At 35.4% G+C, this 5956-nt stretch overlaps 1 pseudogene; it reads left to right on the top strand.

The window, feature by feature from the left end:
• Positions 1-2545: 2545 nt before the first annotated feature.
• Positions 2546-5956, top strand: part of LOC138156065 (transgelin-2-like) — a 10741-nt pseudogene continuing 7330 nt past the window's right edge.

Raw genomic sequence — 5956 nt, 5'->3', positions numbered from 1 at the left:
AATACTTGATTAGTCTAAAAGAAAGAAGGGAATTTTATGCACTGAATTATCCATTACATTAGCATCATTTTCAAAATACAAATGAATCCCAGATTAAGAAATGAATAGGATAATAGTATCCTGAATTTTAATTCGAAAGCAACCATAGAGGCCATCTAGCCATTTTATATATGAGGAAACTGAGGTCCAGGATATTTAAATGATTATTCAATGCTACTGGAATAGATCCTTCCATCCCTGCTATTCTCCTGTATCTCTTTTACCCTTTGTAACTAAATTCTTTGAAATTCCTTGAAACCAATGCTATTAAGAAAATAAGTGACAGAATCAGGAACCTCATCCAGTCATTGGTCTTCAAACCCGTAATTCTTTCTGCATTGCTAAAGTTGTTCAAATTGATTCTTATCTCCTCTGAAACTCTATGTAGAGTTTGGAAATTATGGCAATATCTAAAGAGTAGCTAGCCCTGAGGATTTCCCCTAGTATTGTTTGACCATAGGCATGAATGGACAAAGAAACCAAAGAGAAAACAAATCTAGCTTCTTTCCTAACCATTGGTTCTATCTTTCAAATTTAAACTAAGTATTTAAGGAACTGGTTATGTAAAGTTCTGTTACCAATTGATATTTAACCAGTGCTATTGCTATCTTTTGACTGAATTGGAGTGCTAATATTTTCCCAGGGATTACTGGAATTTAAGATCTTGCTAACAAATGAACAATTCTTCATCTGCAGTCACTTCCTAGTACTACATATCTGGAACCAAGTAGAAGGGTAAACCCAATCTTCTCCCTACCCCCTTGGTCAATGAAATACTTAGTCATGATAATATAGAAATAGCTAGATCTTTAAAATAAAATAAGAATTTTTAAAATCACCAGTACTGTGCTAAATGCTGGGGATACAAAAAGAACCAAAACAGTCCCTACCCTTACAATCTAATGGATCACACACACACACACACACACACACACATGCATATATACATATATATACATTGATATACATACACATCAAACTACATACAGGATGTATAAGAAATAACTAATGGAAGGAAGACACCAGTATTAAGAGGGGATGGGGAAGAATTTAAATAAAATATAGGATTTAAGTTATGTTTTTAAAAAGCCAGGGAGGATAGTAGGTGGAGCAGAGGAGGGAGAGTGCTCTAACCGTGGGTGATAGCCAGTGAAAATATACAAAGGACAGAGGAGTTTCTTATTCATGGGACAGCAAGAAAGCCAGTATTACTGGACTAAAGAGTACTTAGAGGGGGTGGTAGAGGGCTAGATTATAAGGGGCTTTTAATGGTAACAGCATTTAATATTTTATCCTGGACCTAATAGGGCATTACAGGAGTTTATTGATTAGTGGAGTGACATGATAAGACTTGTACTTTAGAAAGATAACTTTAGTGACTGAATGGAGGGTGCATTGAAATAGGTTGAGACTTCCCAGTAGGAACCTGTTACAATAGTCCATGTGTGAAGTGATGAGGGCCTGTACTAGAGTGAGGTTAGTGTAGTGTCAGAGAAGTGAAGTGGGCATATAATAAAAATGTTACACAGGTGAAATCAATAGACTTTGTCACCAGATTTAATATGAGTGGTGATAGATTGTAAGGAGTCCAAAATGATTACTGAAAGATAGAGATGATGATGTTACTATCTATAGTAATAGGGAAGAAAAAAAATAGATGAGGTGAGTTTAAGGAAAAAAGATATTGAGTTCCATTTTGCACACATTGAGTTTAAAACATCTATTAGACATTCAGTATGAGATGTCTGTAAGGCAGTTGGAGAAGTGAATCATCAGTATAGAGAGTGTAATTGAATCCATGGGAGCTGATGAAATCAGCAAGTGATGTAATATATAGGGAGAAGACTTAAAGAGGTTTCAGGACCAAACCCTGAGGAACACTTAGATTTAGAGGGCCTGATCTCAGAATTTGGCAAAGGAGACAGAGAAACAGTGTTCAGAGAGAATGAAAATTAAGAGAGAGTTGATATCTAGTGAAACTAGAAAGAGGAGAGTATCAAGGAGAAAAAAGTAATAAAGGGTTGAATGTTAAGGAGAGATCAAGAAGAATAAAGAAAGTAAAAAGGCCACTTGATTTGTCAAGTATGAGAACATTAGTAACTTTGGAGAAAGTAATTTTGGTAGAATGGTGGAATTTGAAGATCTTCCCTGCCCCTTAATAAGCCTAAGGGAATTTGAAGACCTTCCTTGCTTTGAAGATTTTCCCTGTCCCCTAATAGGCTGAATGTAATCATATGCAGCCTGTGGTGGGAAGAGTTTGCTGAAGAGTGGAGCAGAGTTCACAAGAAGTAGAGCATCAGAGCAGGTAGAACTGGAAGGAGGAGAGGATATACCCAGGGAGAAAATTAAGCTTGTGAGCTTTGGTTTGTGGGAAGGTTAAAGGATGGTGTGGCTTCATATTGTGCTATAGTGTATTAACTTCTTTGCTACTATGATGCATTTTACTTTCTGATGTGGGGATTTGGTTTTCTGGTGGCTGATTAAATGTTTTCCTTCTGTCTTCTATATGGAGAGTCAGTTATATTTTGAAATTGAGAACTATGCCGGCATCTTTACAGTCACCATTGGCTCTGTGGATATTGTATTGGCACTAAAAACGGTAAAGTCGGAAGCCAGATTTCAAAGGGTTAAGAAGAGAGTGAGATGAAAGAGAGGAGAGGTGCCTTTAGTAGATTGCCTTTTCAAAGAATTTAGTTACAAAGGGCAGAAGAAATATAGGACAATAGTGAGCAGGGAAGGAAAAATCAACTGATTTTTTTTTTCAGGATAGAGGAGACATTGGCATGTTTGTAGACTGTAGATAAGGGATGAGGATGAGAGTACTCTCATATAGAAGGCTCTTTTGATCTCCCTCATGTTATAGTGTGCACCCTCAAAATATACCTTGTATTTATTTTGTATAGCTACTTGGAGTAGATAGATCACTGGACTTGGAATCCAGAAGATCTGGGTTTAAGTTCTACTTTAGATACTTTTCTACCTGTGTATCCCTGGGCAAGTTCCTCAGTCTTAGTTTCCACATTTGTCAAATGGGAAAAATAAAAATAGCATCCACTTCCCAGGTATGTTGTGAATATAAAATGAGATCTGGAAAGTGCTTTACAAATCTTAAAAGTACTATATAAATGGTAGCTATTATTAGTTATTACAATTTTGATCTTCCAATCTTGATCTGCATCTCCTCTACTTAATCTGCCTTTATTGCTTTTCTAGTACTAGTTTCAGATGCTCAAATAGATTTTCTTTTCAACCTGATCCTGTTTTTTACCCATTACTCCCTAATCTCAGAAATTTCCCTGCCAACGAACCCAATTACCAGCTCAGAAAAAACAAACAAAAAAAAAATTTGCCTTGTCTTGATTCATAACCATCATTCCCAGATAACTACTTCAGTTAAACCACATCTATTCTTTACTTTACACCCTATTCTCTGACCATCTCTTCTTCAGCAAAAGCTTTGTCTCCAAGCTTATCCTTTTAGTCCCCTTCTCCCTATTCCACAGATATCTGTTCTCAAACCAAGAACCATGATCAGACACAATCTGCTATTTTTCGTGAAAGGTATGTTTATCTCCTCTATTATGGCTTTATTCAACATCCAGAAACTTTCTAGTAAAAAAAAAAAATTCACTCTCATCAGTCACCTCTACCTTTTGTGCATTTTTTCCCAATTAAGATGTAAGATTTCTGAGGACAGAAGCTGTCTGCTTTTTTATTTGCATCACCAATATTTAGCAAAGTTTTGGCTTGTTATGCCATTTAAAAATAGAGGATGATGAGGGGTGGCGCAGTGAGTAAGAGTGGCCGGCCCCAGAGTCGGGAGAACCCAGGATTGGTTCTGGGCTCGGATACTTAACACCCACCAAAAAAACTGGTCATGTAACCTTGGGCAAGTTAACCCCAATTGCCTTAAAAATATATAAAATAAAAAAGAGGATGATGAATAATTTGCACAAATCCAATTGTTAAAAAAATTCAAGTAACTACGTACAACCTTCAATTATGCATGTTTTCAAAAGCTATGGATTTTTTCAAAGCCATTTTATTACATAGTAATTACCAAAATGAATGTCAATTAGAAACTTAAGAAATATGAGATTCTAGCACTGCCACTCCCACTAGCTTATTTTTTTCCTAATCAGAATGTACCTTCTTGATGACAGGGACTATTCCTTTTTTTAATGACTGACATATTTGACTTAATTTATGCACATTTTAAAAAATAAGCACTATCTGCTTTTACTGTCAGTTGGAATAATTTTGCATGTTTCTAATCTTGATTTTATTGACTTTGATTTAAAACTATCTTTCATTTAGAAAAAAATAAATGAAATCATACATGAATTATTATATAGATATATATCCATTTTAGCCATTTTTTCACATTCCCTATAGGGCCTTGTACCCCCTGGCAGATGTACCCCAAAGCCTGAGAATCTCTATTACAGGAAATTCTCCTCAATGATTCAAGTAACTACCTACCCCTCAAATTTGACCCATGTTCTTCTAAGACTCAGTCTATAGTATTAAAACATTTTTAAAAAATCATTATCTTCTTATATATTACATATTTATCATTATATGTCATATATGCATCATAACATCATAATTTTCATTGTATATATATACATATATATATAAAACAATTTCAACTTATGATGTCCCATATGATGTTCTTCAGAAATGCCTCAACATAGAGTTTAGGTATTTCTTATCTCTTTTCCCATTGAAATTTTTTTTCCTTCTCTACTCCTCCTGACCCCCCAACATATCACACACATTATAGATTAAAACATATCACTTAAAAAACAAATAGATATTAATTGATTTTTTGAGTTTGGGGGTACAAGACAGTCTTAAAATGTTTACATTACTTCTTTCTTTTACTTTCTATGCTGTATTAAGTAGAAGATTTATTGGAAGAATTCACAAGAAAAAAAGATCAATCAGCATCCTCTTGCTAGTGGATGAAGACATATTATGATCTAAAAAATAAATAACAAATGGGACTCAGCAGTCCCATCAGCCATGCATAAAACTGTACCCTAGATTGCCAATTATTATAAATGTGGGTAGCTTGATAGAGAAACAACAAGAAAATGAACAGATTATAGTCAGCCCTACATTTTGCATAATTTAGGGCTATCAGAGATTGGAATGGGAAGGTGAGCTATATGCTTAAAGAAGGCTTTCTATGTGTCATCTTTTGGGATAATTCAGTGCAAGGCACCTCAAGGGGAGACAGAAAAGTAGAAAGAAATAGTGATAGGAGTGGGGTGACATCTTATTTATGGGAAGTAGTAAAGGATCAAAGAGAAGTTCATCCTTGATAAACAAAAATGTTGAACGGAACTCAAAGCACCTATCATACTGATATTTAATAAAGTTATCCCAATGATATAATTTCTGATTTCTACATTGTGCCATTCTGTCTTTTAAGTAGTACTACCACATGGCCGGGGCCAAAGCATTCATATCTGCTCATGGTTCCTACAAGATAAAGAGCTAAATGAGTTATGTGGGCAAATATGTGAAGGTGTGAATTAATGAGAAAATACAATACTCTTTTGTCTCTTATAATGAGTGTCACCATGTTTGCAAATACACCCTGGACCCTTTTGATATGATAAAAGTAGACTTTTAGGTAGGCTCCTGTAGCAGCAAGCACCCCAAGCGTCCTCAAGGTTTGCTGCCCATACAGGTTCTTGGATCTGCTTTGATAAAGGAAAGCAACTCAAAATGGGTTAACAAGCTTACTTTAATCAGTCAAATATGTATTGTTTACCTTGTTCAGGGGAAAAAGGTCAGCACCCCGAACTTCAAAGTATACAGGCAGAATTATCAAGACAGAAACAGATTAAGTAGACAGATTTCCAAACTGTCCAGCCATTACATCCATACCCCGTCAACATCTGGG

Source organism: Petaurus breviceps, unplaced genomic scaffold, assembly GCF_028583685.1.
Source record: "Petaurus breviceps papuanus isolate PSGF00001 unplaced genomic scaffold, PetGlider_PUasm1.0 98, whole genome shotgun sequence".
NCBI classification, from domain to species: Eukaryota; Metazoa; Chordata; class Mammalia; order Diprotodontia; family Petauridae; genus Petaurus; species Petaurus breviceps.
Note: the sequence above shows the minus strand (reverse complement) of the source record. Positions and strands in the feature narration are given on the sequence as shown.